The sequence below is a fragment of the Gossypium arboreum genome, chromosome 11 (assembly GCF_025698485.1).
Source record: "Gossypium arboreum isolate Shixiya-1 chromosome 11, ASM2569848v2, whole genome shotgun sequence".
Classification (NCBI taxonomy): Eukaryota; Viridiplantae; Streptophyta; class Magnoliopsida; order Malvales; family Malvaceae; genus Gossypium; species Gossypium arboreum.
The window spans coordinates 114,144,373-114,169,928 of NC_069080.1; the positions used below are offsets into that span (position 1 = coordinate 114,144,373).

Below are 25,556 nucleotides of genomic sequence, written 5' to 3' on the forward strand. Positions count from 1 at the left end.
ATATTATTATTTATTGACCTACTTTTTCTTTCTCTTGGCAGGTTTTTATAGTTTATGACTAGAAGAAACCCGTCAGGACCCTTACTTTTTGACGAAGAAATTGATCGTACATTTCACAGAAATCAAAGAGAAATAAGGTGAAGCTTACGATACACAGAGAACGAGCAAGGAGACGATACTCAACCCCCTATCGAAGAGATGGCTGAAAACCAAGACAATCAGCTACCTCTTACAATTGTGGCTAATCAAAATCCGGCTCCACGCACTATGTATGATTATGCTAAACCTTATTTAATAGGAATTGAATCTAGCATAGTTAGACCTATTGTAGCTGCAAATACTTTTGAACTGAAACCTAACACTATTCAAATGATACAGCAATTTGTTCAGTTTGATGGTTTTCAGGATGAAGATCCCAACGCTCACTTAGCAAACTTTCTGGAATTTTGCAATACATTTAAAATCAATGGCATTTCTGATGATGCCATACGTCTTCGGTTGTTTCCCTTTTCATTAAAGAACAAAGCTAAACAGTGGTTGAACTCGTTACCACAAGGGTCAATTACTACTTGGGAACAAATGACCAAAAAATTTTTACTAAAATATTTTTCGCCGGCTAAAACGGCTAAGTTACGTAATGATATCTCTTCTTTTGTGCAGATGGATTTAGAAACACTCTACGATGCATGGGAGAGATACAAGGACTTACTGAGAAGGTTCCCTCACCACGGGTTACCGCTTTGGCTCCAAGTACAAACATTCCACAATGGTTTGAATCCTTCGACTCCGCAAATGGTTGATGCAGCTGCTGACGGAACCATCAATAATAAAACACCTGAAGATGCCTATAAGTTTATCGAAGAGATGTCACTAAATAACTATCAGTGGTGTAACACCCCTTACCCGTACCTGAGGCTGGGATAAGGTATGAGGCGTTATCGGACAAACATACAAACATTAAACTAAAATACGGGCCATAAAATTTCATTCATATTTCAAAACGTTCATTCACTTACACATAGTCCCTTATTTGAGTCTACAAAGCCCAAAACATACATTAGAAAGGGTTCGGGACTAAACCAAAAACTTATGAAAATCTTAGAAATTTCATGCTTTAAGGCTCCACACGCCCAAGTCCTAAAGTGGTGTTCCATACACGGCTGAGACACATGGTCGTGTCTCCGCTTGTGTGGAATATACCTAGGCTAAGCTTTGGTCAACCTTAATCTCTTACACACTTATACAAAATAAAAGCATATAACATGGTATTCATTTAATGATTAAATATTCTCAATTAGACCATAAACATAGCATTTGTATGTCATCATACATGTGTATCTCATACTCATTTTACCTTGTTTATTGTAGTACCACTTATACATTTATACCAAGATTATCATCTTACCAAATATCTTCAGCTTAATCATCAAGAATTCATATTTAAAACTAGATCATATCTTTATAAAATACCACAATTCAGATACGCAAAATAACATGTTTGGCTGAAACATTTCAATTCAACTCCATACCCAACAAGCATTACATTAAGACTAGTCATATATATATATATATACATGTCATGATACATATCATTCTCGTTCTGTTTTCTTATAAACACATATCATTTATTTCATTATATCAATATTTCATATACCATAGTTTCCATGTATTCCACATATATTTATTTTCCTCCTCCTCCTCTCCATTCCACATCCTTAATGTATATAGCATTCTTGTAAGTACGATTTCACAATTTACTAATAAATGCTCACATCAAACTGTCCACACGAGTCATAGTAACTTACTTATTTATAATTTGAGATACAGAGCTCCAAATTAAGATCCGTAAATTTCCCCTAAAACTAGACTCACATATATTTCCACCATAAAATTTTCATAATTTTTGGTTTATCCAATTAGTACATTTTATTCATTAAAATTTCCCCTATTTCACTTTCTGACAGTTCTGACCTCTCTTCACTAAAAATTAATTATCTCACAGTACAGAACTTGGATAATGTTCTTGTTGATTTATCTTGAAAATAGACTCATTAGGGATTTTAAAAATATAAGTTTAAGACTCAAATTATTTTTATCAAAAATTTTGTGATTTTCCAAATTCAGAACAGGGGATCATGTAATCATTCTGAACCAGTCTCACAAAAATATAAATATCTCAAAATATAGAACTCCTTTTCTTGCTATGTTTCTTTTATATGAAAATAGACTTATTAAGCTTTAATTTTATCATTCAGTCTCTGATTCAATTTCTACTAGTTTTGGTGATTTTTCAAAAGCACGTCACTGCTACTGTCCAAAACAGTTTTATTGCTAATTCACTCTTTGACACTTTCTTTGTATTAACCTCATTTTAACATACATATCACAAATCATTTTCACCACATTTCATACATCACAAGTATAGGCCCATGATCACAAGGTCACCATAAAATCATCCTCATGTATAACTTACTTGTTTATAACCTCACCACATCCTGGTCACTTAATGAACACATCATTCACATAATCAAGTTCCTGCACTTATTCATCACAAAACTCACAAAGTAATACATAGAGAGTCTCCTGTTGAACACTTTGGATCAATCCTCGATACTTGGTGGTTTCAGCACATAGCTCCACCCATCATATAGTTCGGCTCTCTTGTACACATGGTGAACACTCAGTACCACCCATGTGACCTAGCCAATTTATCTCGTAGCTCTCTTGTCTACATGGTGTCCTTCACCTGGAACCACGCATGCGACTTAGCTACATATATCCCGTAGCTCTCTTGTCTACATGGTGTACACATAGTATCACCCATGTGACCTAGCTACATCATAATGTCTTGTAGCTCTCTTGTACACATGATGTGCACTCAGTACCATACATGTGACCTAGCTACATACTATTTGTATCATCTAATCTTTCCGAAGGTTCAACCGAGATTTCTCTCTCTTTTCCAACAATTTCACCAATCAAGTAATTTTCCATAAACATATTTCTAATATTATTATAAAATATTATAATACAAGTAATATTGATGTATTACTTACATATAAACTTACATCTCATTTAATATCAAGGCAATAACATTAAATTACACATTGCCTTATTAAAAATCATATGAACTTACAATTTCCCATAATATCCATAATCATAGAAATCACATTTATGTATGATAATTCAATGCACTTCATGTACCATAGACATATTTTAAATCAATTCATAAAATTGGCACCATAATCATTTAATTTAATATAATTCAATTAATTCACTAAATTTAACTTTCAAATATAAATTACAAAGATTATTGTCAGTATTATTATCATACCAACTTACATACTTTCAACACCTCGGAAATTATAATAAATATATCAATTTTACATTGAAACATGCATAAATTAATGCTTATTATACATATGAACTTACCTCGATACTAAAACGGCCATTTTACCAACTTTCCTAATTTTCGATTTTTCTCTCATTCTAGGTTCAAATCTCATTTTTCGGGGATCTAAAACATCATATTTTACTTATTTAATTAATGTAATATTCAAAACAGTCCTTAGCTCAAACTTTGGAAAAATTACAATTTTGCCCCTAAACTTTTGCATATTTACACTTTTTCCCCTAGGCTCGGGAATTAAACTTCATCCCTTATTCTTATATTTTATGACATGCTGATCACTTTTCCATTCTATGGCAACATCAAATTCTCACTCTAACATTTACTTATGACTATTAGGTATTTTTATCGATTAAGCCCTTTTACTCATTTTCACTCAAAATCGAGTAGCACAAGTTGTCTAACATAATTTAAAACCTCATATTCTATTATAAAATAGCAAAATAAACACATTTCACCTATGGGTATTTTTCCAAATATGAACCCTAGCTTAAATTATTGCTAGAATAAGCTTAATCAAATTACCGGGATTCCAAAAACATAAAGAACTTGAAAAACGGGGTTATAACGGACTTATTGTTGAGCTTGAAAAGCTTGAAAACCCTAGCCATGGCTTCCCCCATGCTAATTTCGGCCTCCATGAGAAAGATGAGTCAATTTTGGCTTTATTTTCCTTTTTTATTTCTTTTAATTACCAAATGACCAAAATGCCCTTCCTTACTAAACTTTCAAAAATTCCATCTATGTCCAATTTTTGTCCATCACTTAGAAATTGGTTAAATTTCTATTTAAGACCTCCTAATTAATATTTCAAATCAATTTCATACTAGAAACTTCTAGAATGAAAGTTTTGCAACTTATTCAATTTAGTCCCTAACTTCAAATTGAGCACTTTATCATAGAATTTCTTCACGAAATTTTCACACAATCATGCAATCATATCATAGACCTCAAAATAATCATAAAATAATTATTTCTATCTTGGATTTTGTGGTCCCGAAACCTCTGTTCCAACTAGACCCAATTTTGGGCTATTACAAGTGGCAAGTCATGAGGACAAAGCCAATGAAAATAGCCTGCGTGTATAACGTTGATTCAGTCACCATGCTATATAATCAGGTAGAACTCTTAAATAAAAAGATTGATGGTTTTCTTAGTTTTTCACAGGTTCACCCAGTAATGCAGTGCGAAGCAAGTAGCGGTGGAACAAGCCATTCGGAATAACAACCATATGGCCACAACATGGATAACGAGCAATTAAATTACATGGGTAATAATCCTCGACCTCAAAATAATCCATATAGTAACACTTACAATGTAGGTTGGAGGAACCATCCCAATTTCTCGTGGGGCGGCCAAGGAAATCAGAGACCACCTCTAGGCTACCAACAACCACCTTACCAATAGGAAAAGAAGCCGAACCTTGAAGAGATGCTCTCAAAGTTTATATCGGTGTCAGAAACTCATTTCTAGAACACTGAGACAACACTTAAAAATCAACAAGCGTCCAAGGGCTCGAAACTTAGATAGGCCAGCTTTCCAAACTAATCTCTCCGAATGACCACAAGGCAGCTTGCCAAGTAATACCGAACCTAATCCAAGGGAACAGCTCAACGCGATTAATATTCAAGATGACGAAGGAGTTGGTGAGCCTGAACCAGAATCGAGGCAAGAAACTGTGGTAAGCAAAGGTCAAGGTAAGGTAGATCAAAATACAAACAAATCGGTGAATGTTGAATATAAACCTCGTATACCATACCCCAACGCGACAAGGAAAGACCGCTCAGATGAACAATTTGGTAAATTCCTTAAACTCTTAAAAAAATTACATATTAACTTACCGTTTATTAAAGCTCTATCGCAGATGCCAAACGTAATGAATTTTTTAAAAGAACTTTTAGGAAATAAGCAAAAGTTGGACGAGGCGTCGCATGTGGAGCTAAACGCAGTGTACTCAGCTATTCTGAAAAATAAGGTACCGAACAAACTAAAAGATCCAGGGAGTTTTACGATTCCTTGCTTAATTGGTAGTTTAGATGTTAATAATGAATTAGCTGATTTAAGGGCTAGTATCAACGTCATGCCTTATAAAATGTTTAAGCAACTAGGTCTTGGGAAACCCAAACAGACTAGGATGAGCATTCAATTAGTAGATAAAACTATAAGATTTCCTAAGGGTATTATTGAAGATGTGCTAGTAAAAATCGATAAATTTATATTTCCTATTGACTTCATTGTTTTAGACATAAAGGAAGATAGCAATACTCCTTTAATCCTAGGAAGGCCCTTTTTAGCAACTGCTAAAACAATTATTGATGTTGGCACAGGTGAGCTCACGCTTCGCGTAGGAGACGAAACACTCACCCTTCAAACTCGCAATTCTGACAACACGTCGGAAAGTGAAGGTAATCGTCTAAACCATTCTATTAAAACTGACCACATGATACAACCCACTTTGTAGGAGACAAGTCTGAAGGAAATACATGAGCCACTCTCAAACAATAGTAGAGGATCTATTCATGAAGAACGAAGACTACAAATAGAGAAGCTAGATGAATGGCGAACGCATAAACCGAGAACACACGAAAACCAAAACTATGCCAAAATGAGCTTGATACTTCTCCAGGTCAACTTAAGGTTGGTGATAAAGTCTTATTAGATGCGCTGTGACAGCCCTAAATTGACCCTAGTCGGAAAGTGGTTTCGGGACCACCAAACCGAGTCATAAAAAAATAATTAACCATCCTAGTTGACGCTCATTATATGTACTTATGCATGTGTGAAAATTTCATGTTTGAATTTTGTTAATTGTAAGTGAATTTTAGTAAATAGGACTTATGTGAGAAAATTTAGAAATGTGCTAGGCAAATGTAAAGTGGCCTATTAATGCATGTTATAGAAATGGTGGGTTTGCATGTCAAATTGCCCAATATTTGAGCTAGTGGCCGGCCATGCTATGAGTGGAAACATGTCACAAACATGTTATGTTAGTGATGTATGTTAGGAACAATAAAATAAGGAGTATGGGTAATAAAGAAATGGAAAAAAGAAAAGAAGGTGTGTGATTGTATCTCCCCCTCCCTATTGCCGTGAATGTAAGAAAGAAAACAAAAAAAAAGTGTCCATCTTTCTTCATTTCTCTTGGCCGAATGTTCTAAGGAAGAAAGAAAAACAAGTTGTGTTCTTTGGTTCTTCTTGGCCGAATTGAAAGGAGGAAGGAAGAAGAAGGGTTGAAGAGGTTCGGCCATGCATGTAACTAGGCTAAGGTATGTTTGATGAGGTTCCATGAGATGCATGCATGTTTTAGTTGGTAGCTTGAGTTTTACCTAGCCCATGGTCTAAATCTTGCTAGGTGATGGAAATGACACTCGGCCATGGATGCATCATTCTTGCTTGGTGTTGATGTCATTTACATGCTAAAAATGAAGCTTTGTAATGATGCATGTGATGGTGGATTGATGACTCTTGAATCTTCTTTTTAGCATTTTTTTTTTGAGTGAGACATTAAGTTCTTTATTTAACCATGACCAAAATCGAAATGGTATGGTGTTGTGATGCATTCGGCCATGGTAGAAAGTAGAGGAAAAATATGGTTGTTGTTAGATGAAGTAGAGTCTAACAAATGAGCACATATGTGCATTAGTTGATATATGGAGAAGAATCGGCTAGCAAGTTGTGTGCCAAGGCCGAATATAATTTTGTATATTAATGAGTAATGCATGTGTTGAATTGATGGAAAGGGAGAGGATGCTTTAATAGTGTATATATGTGTGCTAGCCAAGTTTTGAACTTGAAACAAAATGGTGTTTAGTCAATACAAGTGACCATACTTGTAGAATGTATTAAGTGTTGCAATCGGCCTTAGCATAGATGTGTATGTTCTACCACATGAATGAGTACATAAGTTGATGTGTATGTTCGGCCATAGGTAAGCATATTGATGGCTTTATCTTGACTTAGAAAATTGGCTAAGGGGAATATTAGCTAATATGTTGAATTCGATTCGTGATTTCGTACATATGTGACTCTAATGTCTAATGTATATATGGGCTAAGTACCTTGAGCTTCTCTTTTGATGTTCAAATGAATTGTGTTAAATTGCTTAATGTAATTAAAAATGCGCATGACCATTGTGTATTTGAGCTAAAGGGTGGCCATATGACCTATTAAACTCCTTGTCATATTCGGCCATAAGCTAGCATAATGAGACTTTAATAAGTTAAATTTGTTTGAATTAGCTCAAGAGCTTAGAGGACCACAATTGGATAAAGGAAAGGAAAAAGTTATCGAATAGCCAAAATCGTTCAACCACGTACCGAGGTAAGTTTTCGAGTAATGGAACTTAGATTATGGTTTGATTAGATCATGCTCTTTGTATGTGGCTAATGAGCCGAAATTGCAAGTGTTATAAGTGTCTTGTGTTTGAGCTTTGCTAATGAAAATGAAATACGGATGTGTCATGATTTACTGATAAATGTGCATGGTTACTCGAATGATGTCCGGGCTAAGTCCCGAAGGCTTTGTGCTAAGTGGCTATATCCGGACTAAGATCCGAAGGCATTTGTGCGAGTTACTAATTCCGGGCTAAGCCCGAAGGCATTTGTGCGAAGTTACTAAATCCGGGTTAAGTCCGAAGGCATTTATGCGAGTTACTATAACCGGGCTATGTCCCAAGGCATTTGAACGAGTAGCTATATCCGGTTAAATTCCGAAGGTACGTGATTCGCGAATGACCAATCTTGCTGTAAAATTTCAGTTAATACGCTTGTAAAATCCCAACAATGAGGTATGTTTCGTATGTGCATTGGAATAGTTGATTCCTTGAATAATATTCGCCGATCGAGTAATGAGCTTCCGTATTTGGCTAAGATGATCCCTTATGTATGAATATAGGGGTTGGCATGTGAAGTAGGAATGATTTGAGAATGTGTATATATGGAATTATCCATTTGGTTATATGAATGCTATACTTTAGATGTGCTTAAATTCTTTGCTCAAAACTTACTAAGCATTTAATGCTTACTCCATTTATTTAATTCTCTGTTTTATAGATTTTGGTTCTTCAGCTATCGGACTCGGGATTTTGAAGTCGAAGTCGCCCACACTATCAAAGCTCCTTTTGGTATACTTTTGGTTGAACTTTGAAATGGCATGTATAGGACCACCCTTTTGTTGTTGGTCATGACCCCTTCGGTTTTGTGTAAATTTGGATAGCCATGCGAAAATGGCTTAAATATACTTTGATCATAGCATTATAATCGTTTTGTATGTTTTCCGTCGAGAGGTATGGAAATGTTGGTAACGGTTAGCCATGGGAATGGTTATTCATGATCACTTTTGGTATATGTATGACAAACTCTAGTTGATCCATGGAGGATCATGAAATAGGTAAAGTTTACCTTAAAAATAGATGCTGGCAGCAGCAGTGATGTGGATGTGGAAAATCACTAAAAATAGTATGAATGGAATTAAATAGTGAATAAATTATGTAATCAAACCTTAAGGAATCTATTTTCAAAGGAAAGTAACGAAACATTCATATGAACAGTATATTACGAGATGTTAAAGCTTTCGTGAGACAGGGCCAGAACAGTTTCTGGATCCCCTGATCTGACTTTGGAAATTCATTATAAATTAACCAGAGACATTTAGAAGTCATGCCATATATTTATAGATTCCTTTTTGAGTCTAGTTTCTATAGAAACAAACGGCATCAGTATTGAATCCCTGTACAGGGAGATATCCAAGTCGTAATGCATGCAGGTCAGTGTAGTCACACCCTGTAACAGGGGAGACTTTAACTAATAAAATGTACTAATTGGCCCGACCAAAAATTCTAGAAAAAATAATGTAGAGGGATATATGAATCTAGTTTCGGGGAAAAATTACGAAACTGATTTTCGAGTTGTGGAACTCATGTTATGATTTTTAAGGTGATAGTGACGCAGTTAGCCAGTTGTCTGGAAAAATTTTAAATGGACTGTGAGAGTAAATGATTTAAGTCTGCAAACCCCTCGTGTCCGACTCCGGCAACGGTCTCGGGTACGGGGTGTTACAATTAAATTGGTATCACAGCTACGGTTTAGTCGATTCTAGGACTACCGTAATGCGTTGGGTTTAGCTATACATGCCATTTTATGTGATTATTTGATAGTGTGGTGATTTCTGACATTTACAAATGTGTTTATTTATAGTAATGGATCCCGATCCCGACCGAAGCGGTAGTGATGATCTTGAGAGTGTAGCGCTGCTCCCGACAAGGGACAAAGACCGCGGACTCTCAACCTAATGCTAGTAATCCGAATGATGAAGCTAGAGAAGCTTTCTATAGCGTGATGAATGATTGGTTCAACCAATACATTCGAACTATTACGGCTGTTCCACAACCTCCATTCCCGACAAATACCACCCCGCCCTACAATACCTCCGGTAATTGACCAAATAAGGTCAAATAAGCCCCATTGATAGAATCCGAAAACATGGGGCTACCGAATTTAAGGCTACAGACAATGATGATGCCGAGCAAGCTGAATTTTGGTTGGACAACACTATCCGGTACTCGATGAGCTATCTTGCACACCGATGAGTGCCTAAAGTGTACTATCTCCTTACTACGTGATTACGCCTACTATTGGTGGAATCGTTGACTTCTGTTGTGCCTAGAGAGCAAGTAACTTGGGAGTTTTTCCAAACCGAGTTTGGAAAAAGTATATCGATCGAGATTTATGGATCAAAAGCGGAAGGAATTTCTTGAACTTAAACAGGTTCCATGTCGGTTACCGACTATGAACGAAAGTTTGTAAGGCTTAGCCAGACATGCGAGAATGCATTTCCTCAGAAGCCGTAATGTGTAAACGTTTCGAGGATGGATTGAATGATGATATAAAGCTGTATGTTGGCATTTTGGAAATCCGAGAATTTATGGCACTTGTCGAGCGAGCTTGCAAAGCCGAGGAGCTCAGTATGGAGAAAAGCAAAGCTGAGGCGAGAGCAAGAGAGTTTCATAAGAGGTATTCGGGGAAGCCCTTCCCACAGTCATCGAAGAAAATTAGAGATGGCTTAGGCATGTCTAGAGACACTTCGGGCTTTTCTAGACGAGATCGCGATCGACCCCCTGCGAGTGCACGAGTCACTTCGGTCGCCAGTGTGGGAAATGATCGTCAAGATAGAACAGAGTGCCAGTATTGTGGCAAATGGCATTCTGGAAGTTGTAGATTCCATGATCGCTCCTGTTACAAGTGCGGGTCAGTTGACCACTTTATCAAAGATTGCCCGAGATTGTCTGAACAGAATGTAAATCAGAGTGGGAAACCGAGTGCTACCACTGCTCAAGGTAGACCATCTAGAAACACGGGAAATGCTAGTGGTGGTCAAAGAGGATCTAGAGATGCTACGACCAGATAGGGCTTATGCTATACGTGCACGCGAGGATGCTTCCTCGCCAGATGTTATTACTGGTACTTTTACTCTCTTTGATACTAATGTGATTGCTTTGATTGACCCTGGTTCTACTCATTCTTATATATGCGAAACCTTAGCATCCAGTAAGACGTTACCTATTGAGTCTACTGAGTTCGTAATTCGGGTGTCAAACCCCTTGGGTCGTTACGTGCTCGTCGACAAAGTGTGTAAGAGATGCCCCCTAGTAATTCGAGGTTCCTGTTTTCCGGCGGACTTGATGCTTTTGCCGTTTGATGAATTTGATGTTATTCTTGGTTTGGATTGGTTGACCGTGCATGATGCGATTGTGAATTGCAAAAGCAAGACTATTGATTTGAGGTGCGCAAATAACGAGATAATCTGAGTTGAGTCTACGGACTTAAAGGGGTTGCCAGCTGTAATATCAGCAATGTTGGCCCAGAAATATGTAAGAAAGGGGTGCGAAGCATACCTTGCTTATGTACTTGATGATAAAGAATTGGAAAAGAAACCCGAATCTGTGCGGTGGTTTGTGAATACCGGATGTTTTTCCCAAGAATTACGGGTTTACCACTGTTCGGAAGTAGAGTTTGGTATTGAGCTTGTACACGGACTACGCCAATTTCAATAGCTCAGATCCTATGGCACCAAGCGAGTTAAAAGAATTGAAAGCTCGGTTGCAAGAGTTGACGGATAGAGGTTTCGCTCGACCAAGTTTCTCACCTTGGGGTGCACCAGTATTGTTTGTGAAAAGAAGGACGGAACCATGAGGTTGTGCATTGACTATCGTCAATTTGAATAAAGTGACGATAAAGAATAAATATCCGTTGCACGTATAGATGATTTGTTTGATCAACTAAAGGAGCCTCGGTGTTTTCAAAGATAGATTTGAGATCGGGGTATTACCATTGCGAATTCAAGATTCGGATATACCCAAAACCGCTTTGAGCGAGATCTGACCACTACGAGTTCTTAGTGATGCCATTTGGGCTCACTAATGCCCTACAGATATTATGGATTTGATGAATCGGATCTTTAGGCGATGATTTGGACCATTCGTAGTTGTGTTCATTGGCGACATCTTGGTCTATTCAAGAGATGAGACCGAACATCTTTGAGCACCGAGATTAGTGTTGCAAATTTTATGGGATAAGCAGTTATATGCTAAGTTTAGTAAGTGTGAGTTCTGGTTAAGAGAGGTTAGCTTCTTGGGCCATGTGGTATCCGCATCGGGTATTCGAGTTGACCCGGGCAAAATTTCAGCCATACTTAACTGGAAGCCTTCGAGAAATATTACTAAGGTTCGGAGCTTTTTGGGACTTGCCAGTTACTACCGACGGTTTGTAAAAGGTTTCTCGATGATAGCCACACCCATGACGAAACTACTTCAAAAGGATGTTAAGTTCGAATGGACGGAAAAATGTCGAAAAGTTTTGATCAATGAAAACTTATTTGACTGAAGCTCAATTTTAGTGCAACCCGAATCGGGCAAAGAGTTTGTCATCTATAGTGACGCCTCCTACTTGGGTTAGGTTGCGTATTGATGCAAGAAGGTCGAGTTGTGGCCTATCGTCGAGACAATTAAAGCCACATGAGAAAAATTATCCGACCCATGATCTCGAATTAGTCGCCATCGTATTCGCTTTGAAAATATGGCGACATTACTTATTTGGTGAGAAGTGCCATGTATTTTCGGATCACAAAAGTCTCAAATATTTGATGACTCAAAGAGACTTGAATCTGTGACAAAGGCGTTGGCTTGAGTTGTTAAAAGATTATGAGCTGGTCATTGATTATCACCCGAGAAAGGCTAATGTGGTTGCGGACGCCTTAAGCTGGAAATCACTGTTTACTTTGCAAGTAATGAATGTACACTTGTCTGTTCTACCCGACAATGTGGTAGTAGCTGAATTAAAGGCCAAACCATTATTGATTCATCAAATTCGTGAAGCTCAGAAAGTCGACGATGAATTGGTTGCAAAACGGGCTGAATGTGTTCCGAATATGGAATCCAAATTTCAAATTGATGATGACGATTGTTTGAGGTTCAGAAGTCGGTTGTGTGTTCCAAGAAATTCAGAACTCATTTCGATGATTCTGAACGAAGCTCATTGTAGCCGAATGTCAATTCACCCGGGGAGTACGAAAATGTACAACGATCTGAGACGCCAGTTTTTGTGGCATGGTATGAAACGAGACATTTCCGGTTTTGTTTCGAAGTGTTTAATATGTCAGCAAGTAAAGGCGGAACATCAAGTGCCTACGGGTTTACTCCAGCCAATCATGATACCTGAATAGAAATGGGATCGAGTCACGATGGATTTCGTATCTGGGTTGCCAGTATCGGCAAGTAAGAAAAATGCGATTTGGGTTGTTGTGGATAGACTGACTAAGTCGGCTCACTTTATCCCCGTACGTATGGATTTTTCATTAGATAAACTAGCTGAATTGTATATTTCTCAGATTGTGAGATTACACGGGGTACCTATTTCTATCGTGTCGGATAGAGATCCGAGATTCACCTCGTGATTTTGGAAGAAATTGCAAGAAGCTTTGGGTACCAAGCTGCATTTTAGCACCGTTTTTCATCCACAAACCGATGGTCAATCCGAGCAGATAATTCAGATACTTGAGGACATGTTGAGATGTTGCATCCTCGAGTTTAGTGGTTCGTGGGAGCGGTATTTGCCTTTGATTGAATTCGCTTACAACAATAGTTTTCAATCAAGTATTAAGATGGCACCTTACGAGGCTTTGTACGGGCGTAAATGCCGTACGCCATTGTTTTAGATCGAGCTCGGTGAGAGTAAAATTTTCGGAGTGGATTTGATTAAAGATGCTGAACAGAAAGTAAGAATAATTCATGAAAGTCTGAAGGCAGCATCAGATCGTCAGAAGTCGTATGCGGATTTAAAACGAAGAGATATTGAGTATCAGGTGGGAGACAAAGTGTTTCTTAAGGTCTCACCTTGGAAAAAGATACTCAGATTCGGCCGTAAGGGCAAACTGAGTCTGAGGTTCATCGGGCCATATGAGATATCCGAACGAGTCGGTCCAGTTGCGTATAGATTGATTTTGCCCCCTGAACTTGAAAAGATTCACGACGTCTTTCATGTTTCGATGCTTCGACGTTATAGATCTGATCCATCACACGTAATTAATCCATCAGAGGTTGAAATTCAACCCGATATGAGTTATGAAGAAGAACCAATTCGCATCCTAGCTCATGAAGTGAAAGAGTTGCGAAACAAAAGGGTTCCGTTAGTAAAAGTGTTCTGGCTCAAACATGGAATCGAAGAAGCTACTTGGGAACCCGAGAACTCTATGAAAGAGCGATACCCAAACCTATTTACCGATAAGATTTTTGGGGACGAAAATTTCTTAAGTGGGGGAGAGTTGTGACAGCCCTAAATTGACCCTAGTCGGAAAGTGGTTTCGGGACCACTAAACCGAGTCATAAAAAAAAATTAACCGTCCTAGTTGACACTCATTATATGTACTTATGCATGTGTGAAAATTTCATGTTTGAATTTTGTTAATTGTAAGTGAATTTTAGTAAATAGGACTTATGTGAGAAAATTTAGAAATGTGCTAGGCAAATGTAAAGTGGCCTATTAATGCATGTTATAGAAATGGTGGGTTTGCATGTCAAATTGCCCAATATTTGAGCTAGTGGCCGGCCATGCTATGAGTGGAAACATGTCACAAACATGTTATGTTAGTGATGTATGTTAGGAACAATAAAATAAGGAGTATGGGTAATAAAGAAATGGAAAAAAGAAAAGAAGGTGTGTGATTGTATCTCCCCCTCCCCATTGCCGTGAATGTAAGAAAGAAAACAAAAAAAAAGTGTCCATCTTTCTTCATTTCTCTTGGCCGAATGTTCTAAGGAAGAAAGAAAAACAAGTTGTGTTCTTTGGTTCTTCTTGGCCGAATTGAAAGGAGAAAGGAAGAAGAAGGGTTGAAGAGGTTCGGCCATGCATGTCACTAGGCTAAGGTATGTTTGATGAGGTTCCATGAGATGCATGCATGTTTTAGTTGGTAGCTTGAGTTCTACCTAGCCCATGGTCTAAATCTTGCTAGGTGATGGAAATGACACTCGGCCATGGATGCATCATTCTTGCTTGGTGTTGATGTCATTTACATGTTAAAAATGAAGCTTTGTAATGATGCATGTGATGGTGGATTGATGACCCTTGAATCTTCTTTTTAGCATTTTTTTTTGAGTAAGACATTAAGTTCTTTGTTTAACCATGACCAAAATCGAAATGGTATGGTGTTGTGATGCATTCGGCCATGGTAGAAAGTAGAGGAAAAATATGGTTGTTGTTAGATGAAGTAGAGTCTAACAAATGAGCACATATGTGCATTAGTTGATATATGGAGAAGAATCAGCTAGCAAGTTGTGTGCCAAGGCCGAATATAATTTTGTATATTAATGAGTAATGCATGTGTTGAATTGATGGAAAGGGAGAGGATGCTTTAATAGTGTATATATGTGTACTAGCCAAGTTTTGAAATTGAAACAAAATGGTGTTTAGTCAATACAAGTGACCATACTTGTAGAATGTATTAAGTGTTGCAATCGGCCTTAGCATAGATGTGTATGTTCGGCCACATGAATGAGTACATAAGTTGATGTGTATGTTCGGCCATAGGTAAGCATATTGATGGCTTTATCTTGACTTAGAAAATTCGGCTAAGGGGAATATTAGCTAATATGTTGAATTCGATTCGTGATTTCGTACATATGTGACTCTAATGTCTAATGTATATATGGGCTAAGTACCTTGAGCTTCTCTTTGATGTTCAAATGAATTGTGTTAAATTGCTTAATGTGATTAAAATGCGCATGACCATTGTGTATTTGAGCTAAAGGGTGGCCATATGACCTATTAAACTCCTTGTCATATTCGCCATAAGCTAGCATAATGAGACTTTAATAAGTTAAATTTGTTTGAATTAGCTCAAGAGCTTAGAGGACCACAATTGGATAAAGGAAAGGAAAAGTTATCGAATAGCCATTAAATTGTTCGACCACATCCGAGGTAAGTTTTCGAGTAATGGAACTTAGATTATGGTTTGATTAGATCATGCTCTTTGTATGTGGCTAATGAGCCGAAATTGCAAGTGTTATAAGTGTCTTGTGTTTGAGCTTTGCTAATGAAAATGAAATATGGATGTGTCATGATTTATTGATAAATGTGCATGGTTACTCGAATGATGTCCGGGCTAAGTCCCGAAGGCTTTGTGCTAAGTGGCTATATCCGGACTAAGATCCAAGGCATTTGTGCGAGTTACTAATTCGGGCTAAGCCAAGGCATTTAATGCGAGTTACTAAATCCGGGTTAAGTCCCAAGGCATTTATGCGAGTTACTATAACCGGCTATGTCCCAAGGCATTTGAACAGTAGCTATATCCGGTTAAATTTCAAGGTACGTGATTCGGGAATGACCAATCTTGCTGTAAAATTTCAGTTAATACGCTTAAAATCCCAACAACGAGGTTGTTTCAGTATGTGCATTGGAATAGTTGATTCCTTGAATAATATTCGCTCGATCGAGTAATGAGCTTCCTAGTATTTGGCTAAGATGATCCCTTATGTATAAATATAGGGGTTGGCATGTGAAGTAGGAATGATTTGAGAATATGTATATATGGAATTATCCGTTTAGTTATATGAATGCTATACTTTAGATGTGCTTAAATTCTTTGCTCAAAACTTACTAAGCATTTAATGCTTACTCTGCTTATTTAATTCTCTTTTATAGATTTTGGTTCTTCACTATCGGACTCGAGATTTTGAAGTCGAAGTCGCCCACACTATCAAAGCTCCTTTTGGTATACTTTTGGTTGAACTTTGAAATGGCATGTATAGGACCACCCTTTTGTTGTTGGTCATGAACCCTTCGGTTTTGTGTAAATTTGGATAGCCATGCGAAAATGGCTTAAATATACTTTGATCATAGCATTATAATCGTTTTGTATGTTGTCTGTCAAGAGGTATGGAAATGTTGGTAACGGTCAGCCATGGGAATGGTTATTCATGATCACTTTTGGTATATGTATGACAAACTCTAGTTGATCCATAGAGGATCATGAAATAGGTAAAGTTTACCTTAAAAATAGATGCTGGCAGCAGCAGTGATGTGGATGTGGAAAATCACTAAAAATAGTAGGAATGGAATTAAATAGTGAATAAATTATGTAATCGAATCTTAAGGAATCTATTTTCAAAGGAAAGTAACAAAACGTTCATATAAATAGTATATTATGAGATGTTAAAGCTTTCGTGAGACAGGGCCAGAACAGTTTCTAGATCCCCTAATCTGACTTTGGAAATTCATTATAAATTAACCAGAGACATTTAGAAGTCATGCCATATATTTATAGATTCCTTTTTGAGTCTAGTTTCTATAGAAACAAACGGCATCAGTATTGAAGCCCTGTACAGGGAGATATCCAAGTCGTAATGCATGCAGGTCAGTGTAGTCCCACCCTGTAACAGGGGAGACTTTAACTAATAAATTGTACTAATTGGCCATACCAAAAATTCTAGAAAACAATCTGTAGATGGATATATGAGTCTAGTTTTAGGGAAAAATTACAAAACTGATTTTCGAGTTGTGGAACTCAAGTTATGATTTTTAAGGTGACAGTGACGAAGTTAGCCAGTTGTCTGGAAAAATTTTAAATGGACTGTGAGAGTAAATGATTTAAGTCTGCAAACCCCTCGTGTCCGACTCCGGCAACGGTCTCGGGTACGGGGTGTTACATGCGCAGACCCCCACATTTTCACTACCACGCAGAATGAAGAAATCCCTCTTACGGTACTTAGCATTTTTCCATTCGGTACGGTGGAGGTGAGTCATCCCAAGTTCGACACTTTTAAGGTAAACAATACTTGTTTAAAACCTTATTTTAAGATTGATAGCAGTAATGAGGAGTATAAACTCCTTGAACCACCATGATCATTCAAGGGAGAGGTAAGTCAAGTTTAGACTATAAATTAGCGCCTCTCGAGAGGAAACCCGAGCACTAACCGTATTAACTTCGTGCAAAATTTAGTCTTCAATATCTAACTTACTAATGGAGCTCTTTTATATAATTTTTCCACAGAGACATGGCCAAGCACACGGGCGTGCTTATGGCCGTGTGAAAACAAGGCAAGGAATTCCCCAACGTGGACTACGATAAAAAGCCACGACCGTGCGACATGGCCGTGGCCGAGCCTACCAAAACAATACGGGCGTACGACACGCCCCTGTGGAAGACCCGTGGTTGAAACTGAAAAACTAGCACGGGCGTGCGACACGCTCGTGTCTAGTACCCGTGGTCGAAGCTGTTAGATAGACACAGGCGTGGGGCTTGCATACACAAGCGTGAGAGAAGCGAACAATGCCAGACACGGGCGCGGAAATTGCATACACAGGCGTGGGAGAAGCGAACAACGTCAGACACGGCCGTGTGCACCCACACGCCCAAGAAACACGGGCATGTACAAAATGTCAGAAGCGCCCAAATTTAAAATTCGCGATTCCCACGGGCAAAAATTGGGGAACACGGGCGTGTTCCCTGGCCGTGTGGCCCAAAATCTATAAAAACCCTGCACTATTCACTTTCTTCCTCATTAAAAAACCCTAACCCTAACCACTGCAACTCCACACGGCCTCTTTCCCACGCCCGTGCGTTGTCTCCAACTTCATTTTTTTTACGCTCAATCTCTCTCCCCTAGTGTTTGTTTACTCTTTTCACCTCTATTCTACTTATTTTTAATGCTTATTCTTAAAATAATTGCTATTTTTATCATACTATGTTCATTTTGTTCATTATTTCCTGCATTATTAGATTAATTATCATGTATTTTATGTTAATGTAGGTTGTTAGGAAAGCTTCATTCCTTTGTCATTCACATGCCATTATTATGCCCATCCTTATGCCCTTACAATGTCAAGAAATTATGTTATCAAAAAGAATTTTGTTGGTTGAGTTTGGTTCATATTTTGGCTGAAATTAGTAGTTTAAATTCATGGCTTTCCAAATTCATGTATTTACTATTATTCTTCTTTACAAATTATAGGTATACGATGTCGTCTTCCCGAGAAAAGAAGACCGTTGTACCTACTTCATAGAAGAGGAAGGGAGCATCCTCTTCCGTAGGTCCAACCGCAAAAAATTCGTCACCCTCTCCTTCAATTTCCCCGGGGGCCTCAAGAAGAACTGTTCCAAATACTTCGGGCCTGACCTTTGATTGCGGGCTGTTGCATCGACTGGGTTGCTGTGGAAAAAGTCCAGTTGGCTGATTCGATTCAAGCCCTCCTAACCACTGACCCTTGGGAGCTATTCTTTGGGATCATTAAGCCCACATACCTTGAGCTCACGATGGAACTATGCTCAACATTTAATCTTCAAACCGTAATGACGAACTAGGATGATCCCTGCATGGTTCAATTTTGCCTAAGTGGATTAATCCGCTAGCTAAGCGTCCCAGAGTTTGGTGCTGTACTGGGCCTATATATAGAGGAGTTCCAGGAAGAGAATGATTTAGACACACTCAGTCGCCATATACAGTTCTCCCCCTCGAAGTGTTGGCACACTTTGGCCCCTGGCGTAGCCTCCTACAATCCTAGCCGCTCCAAGGCATCAGTTCTCCCACCATCCTTGAGGTACTTACACGCTATCTTAGCTCACACGATTACAAGGAGGTGAGAGCACTGGAGTCGTCAACACCCACGACGCCTACTTCTTATGGTGCATGTTGCACGGGCACGTCATCGACCTCGCCTATTTCATCGTCCTCACGATTCAACACCAGACAGAGCGGCATAGAAAGGGGGTCATCTCTATCGGCCCCTACGTGACTCGACCAGCGCGACACTTTAGGCTCCTCAACACCGCGGCCCAAGAATCATCCTTCACCCTCATCGGACAGATGTCTCCACAAGGCACCTCGAGCAGGCTTAGCTTGAGGATGATTAAGAGGCGCCGAGGAAACTACCCTCCCCAATATCGTCTCGCCTAATCTACTGAGGAGGAGGCCTACGAGGACATTCTTGATGATGTAATGGCCTAAATTCAAAGTTATCGGAACAGTGGTTTTGTAACCACAAATCTGATTTAAAGAGAAATTTATTTCAATATTTTTGCATGAAAATTGATATGATAGGAAAATCGTATGAAAATATTGATAGAAAAATTTTACCGATTTAGTGGTTAGTTAGAAAAAGAAATTATTGAAGAAATTGGGTAAAAACAAAGTATCGTGACCTTTCTCGTAAAACTGAGTCGAAAATAATTTTATAAATATTTATGAAATGTTAGTAATGTGGTATTAGAATTTCGTTAGGAAATTTTAATGTTTAGGTAGTCAATTAAATGAAAAGGACTAAATTGTAATAGGTGTAAAAGTTGCTAGAATGATTAAATAGCTTAAGAGTCTAATGAGAAAAGCTTTAAAAGGCAATTAGACCCAAAATTTATTACGGCTGGATGGCAAGGGCATGAAATCAGCATGAAAATTGATAAATTAAGTGCAAAATTGAAATTTTGCAAAATTAACTAAATAAATAAAGCTAGGACTAAATAGGAAATATCTAGATTTGTCTTCATTTCTCTTCAATTCCAGTAGCTAAAAATGCCATAGGAGGGTTCTCTAAGCTGGTATTTCATAAGATTTGCACCAAGTGAGTTAATCCTTGCCTTTTTCTTGTAATTTTTGTGTTTCTAAGACTTTTACAACTAGGTCCTACTATTAAATTCATTAGTTTTTGATTTCATGGATGAAATTGAAAGTCACCATGGTTGAGTGATGTAAGTTTATGATGAAATAGAATGAAATTAAAGCTTTAATTTGTTTATGAGATGATTTTATTAGGTAATTTCAATAGAAATTGATTTTTAGGACCTAATTGTGAAAATGCTTGGAATTAAAGTCTATTGCTGAAATTATGATTCCTAAAGGTTGTAAACTAGTTGAGAAAAATCAGCTCAATTGAGAAAAATCAGCTCAAATGAGAGGCTAATTGAGTAGGGACGAAATTATCATTTATTAAAAGCTTAAGGGAAAAATGGTAATAAACAGCTTGCACAAAAATAGTTTGGACAGCAATAGTAGACTAACTTTGAAAAATCACCATAAATTGTAGAAATAGAATTACAAGATGAACAAAATATGGAAGTACAGATTATTAAGTCTAGTTTCTCATAGAAGAAATAGTGTAAGCAATAGATTTGTAAAGTTTGAGATATAATGAATTTTGTGAGACAAGGTCAGAATGAATTCGGGTTCCCTGTTTTGACTTTGAAAAATCATAAAAATTTAATAAAAATAATTATGGGATTAAATTTATATGTATAGAATTCAGAATGAGTCTATTTTAATATAAACAAATTATAACATCATTTTAATCATGTATGAAGAGATAATTAATTTTAGAGAAGAAGGGTCAAAACTATCGAAAGCAGAATAGGGGTAACTTTAAAGAATAAAATGTACTTATTGGTTAAACCAAAAATTCTGAAAATTTTATGGTTATAATATATATGAGTCTAATTTCAAGTAAAATTAACAGATCTTAATTTGGAGTATTGTAGTTCGATTTATAAATAATTTAGTGACTATGACTCAAATAGAAAACTTTGAATAAACTATAAATAATAATAGTTGAATTATGGAGAATGTTGCATATGAACATGAAATGTATTAAGTTGATAATTAAATTTATTTATTTAGATCCAGAAGATTCAAATACGAAGCTAGATCGAGGAAAGGAAAAAGTTTGGGATTAGTAGATTTTTTTGTTTGCAAACAAGTATCAAGGTAAGTTCGTGTAACTCGAATTATTTTCTTAAATGCTTGAGATTGTATGTTATTGATGTGAATATGATTTGAATGTTCATTGTATGAAAATTAATGAAACGTTGATATATTTGATAAAAGAAGAAGAAATCCCGGTTGAATGAAAGGAAAATTTGATGGATCTCTAAAAAGGGATTGACGGTAAAAAGGATCTAGCCCAGACAGGTGATCCTATCCTGATATAGCCCTCCCGAAGAATATGTGGAAAATAGATTTAGCCCAGATGGGTAATCCGAATTAGGGTCTGAATTTAGTCTGGACTGGTAATTCAGATCCAAGCTCATTAAAGTAATTGTCGTTGCAGGGGGTTTAGCCTGAACTGGTAATCTCGACAATACTCTATGAGTTTATATTGCAGGGGATTTAGCCTGGACTGGTAATCCTGCTGTAAGGATAAGGTTCACGGGAGTGTGCTCTCTGAAATGGAAATGTGCGCACATGAATATGATTTGATGGACCCAGAATTATACACTAAAAGTGTACCTCTGAAAATCCATCGAAATTCTGATAAATTCAACGGGATAAATATGAAAAAATAACAAGGAAATGGAAATTATGATATTGATGAGCTCATCAATCATGATATATATTATTGGTACATGGAAATTATTGTACTAACTTGAATGTTGAGTTTGTGCATATTAGGGTAATAATGCATTGAATTGATATATGAATGTTTATTGTATTGTATTGAAAATATTAGGTAAGTATAATTCTTGCTACATGAGCTTACTAAGCACAAAGTGTTTTTTCCCTGTTTTGTAGTGTTAAGAGCTCGGAGGTCGAATTTGGTCGGAGACACATCACACTATCAACCTCAGGATTACGGTATATAAAGAAACTTTATTTTGGAAATCAACGGCATGTATAAGCTAATAATGTAAATGATTCTGTGAAATAAATGTAGAGTTAGCCATTGGTATGGTTAACAAACTTAGTTTTGGGTATATGATGACGTTATTTTATAAATATGCATGAATTTATCTTGAAAATATGTTGAATTGGATTGGTTGATGTGGATTGTTTTTGGTTTAAAATTTCAGGGAAGGTTAGATATCTATAAAGGGGTTATATTAAGTTAAAAAAAAATTTAATTTGTAAACTCTGGTAATACTTCGTACCCTATTCCAGCAATGAATACAGGTAGGGGTATTACATTTATTGGTATCAGAGTTACGGTTTAGCCGGTTCTAGGACCAATGTAGCAAATACGGGATTAGCTATACATGCCATTTAAATTATTATTATAGTGTGATATCTCCTGACCATTTAAAATGTGTTTTTCTTATAGTAATGTCATCCGACCGAGCTCAATCTGAGGAAGCTGGGAGTCATGCTCCGGCTTCAGTACAAAGAGAAGAAACTAGCAGTAGAAGGCCCGAGACAGAGGGTCGAGAGGACGAGGCAAAAACAGCCTTCTTTCAAATGATGAATGAATGGTTTAATCAATCCTTAAGAACTAACCCTATAGTGTAGCAAGTTCAAGCTCCCCCTTCTGCTCTTCCATTGGTTCCTGAGATCCTACAAGGTACAAGTACTGAATCTGTCAGAAAAGGGAAAGCTCCAGTAAATAAAATTCAAAAATATGGGGCCAAAGAATTTTGAGTAGCAGTTGATGATGATTCCGAACGGGCTGAATTTTGGTTAGAAAACACTACTCGAGTTTTGGAGGAATTATCTTGTACACCAGAAGAATGTCTGAAATGTGTCGTTTCACTGCTAAAAGACACAGCTTATCATTGGTGGAATACTAAAGTTTCAGTTGTTCCGAAAGAAGAAATTACATGGGAGTTCTTTAAGAATGAATTTAAAAAGAAATATATCAGCCAGAGGTTCCTTGACCAGAAATGTGACAGCCCAAAATTGACCCTAGTCGGAAGGTGGTCTCAGGACCACAAAACCGAGGCATAAAAATAATTAAAAATTTATTTTGATGCCTATAATATGTGTGTGCTCATGTATGACATTTTATGATGATTGATTTAGTGTTATAAGGGTGAATTCCACAAGAAAGGACTTAGTAATGAACTTTGAAAGTATGATAGGGAAATGTGTGATGACTAATTAAAGCATGCATGCAAAATAATGGACTTGCATGTCAAATTCCCCTTTATAGGTGGTGGCCGGCCATGACAAGGAGGATGGGCTAAACATGTCATGAAACATGTTTTGTTGGTGCATTAGGGTGAAATAATAAACAAAGGTGTATGGGTGATAAAAAATGAAAAAAAATGTGTGTGAGTGTGGTAATCCCCCCATTGCCGTGAGTTGTAGAGAAGGAAAGAAAAAATTTTGTTCATCCTTTCTTTGAGCCAAAACTAAGGCGTAAGGAGGATTTTGCTTCATGCTTGGTTTGGAAGAGATCTAGAAGGAGATTTGGCTAAGTTTGCATCAAGATTAAGGTATGTATGAGGTTGTGTTAGGAGTTTCATGCATGTTTTGGTTGCTAACTTGATGTGCATGTTAGCCATGGCTCAAATCTTTGTTAAGCCATGGAAATGGTATTTGGCCAAAGTTGTTATGGTGATAAAGCCATTGCATGCTAAGTGTGAAGCTTGATGATGATGCATGCAATGATGGATTGTCTACTCTTGAGTAAGATTTTGAGCTTTCTTTTGTTTTATCATGATTGAAGTTGAAAAGGAGCATGATTGTCATATTCGCCATGATGCATTCATGAGCATGGTTCATGCTTCTTGCATGTTAGTTAAAATTTGTGTTTTGGATGGCTATGGACACCTTGAAATTCGCCATGCTCATATATGTATATATATGTTTGCACATGATGTTTTGGTTATGAAGGAAGTGATGAATAAGTTTGTTTAAAGAAGAAGATGTTGAAGAATAATTGTGAAATTGTAAGCACATTCAGCCTAGCACACATATGAGTGCTTGATGCTATATTGTAAGTTTTGAGCTACAATATGCAAAGCATTAACTAGTAAAATGCATGCTGTTTTTGTGTGGTATTAAGTGCATAATTGGCCTCAACATGGACAAGTATATTCGGCCTTGGGTAGCCTATTGAAGGCCTTAGCTTTTCCTTGATGCTCGAATAAATTGTATTGAATTGCTTGATGTAGTATAAAATGTGCATGACCATTGTGTATTCAAGCTAAAGGGTGGCCATATGACCATTTAAATTCCTTGTCATATTCGGCCATAAGCTAGCACAATGAGGTTTTGATAAATTGAATTTGTTTGAATTAGCTCAAGAGCTAAGAGGGCCACAATTGGACAAGGGGAAGGAAAAAGTAATCGAATAGCCGTAAAAGCCGTTCGACAACATCCGAGGTAAGTCCTCAAGAAGTGACCTTACTTGAATTATGTGGAATGAAATATGGATGTATTGATTATTGATTTATGTGTGTATGAGTATTGAATGATACCCGGCTAAGTCCCGAAGGCGATTATGTTAGTGATTATAATTGTATTTGAGCCTTAGTAACGAAAATAAATATGTATGTCCAATGATTATTGATGTATGTGTGCATGAGAAATTGAATGATATCCGGGCTAAGCCTCAAGACAATTATGCTGGAAATTATAACCGGTTAAGACCAAGGCAATTGTGCTAGTGGCTACATCCGGCTAAGACCAAGGCATTCGTGCGAGTCATTCTATCCGGCTAAGACCAAGGCATTCGTGCAAATCGTGATATCCGGGTTAAGTCCGTAGGCCTTGGTGCGGGTTACCATAACCGGCTATGTCCCAAGGCGATTGATCGAGTAGCGACATCCGGTTAAACTCAAGGTATGTGATTTGAAAATTATAAGCTTGCTGGAAAATTTCAGCTAATGCACTTGTGAAATTTCCCAATGACAAGGTAAGTGCGGTGTGTGCTTTGCGCGCTAGGAGTAAGAGCGTGTG

General features: G+C 37.4%; 1 non-coding gene across 1 annotated transcript; it reads right to left on the reverse strand.

Moving 5' to 3' along the window:
- Positions 1 to 628: 628 nt before the first annotated feature.
- LOC128284965 (small nucleolar RNA R71) lies at positions 629 to 734 on the reverse strand. The gene has a single exon (XR_008275382.1). It is a non-coding gene; the product is annotated as a small nucleolar RNA R71 (small nucleolar RNA).
- Between the last annotated feature and the right edge of the window lie 24,822 nt (positions 735 to 25,556).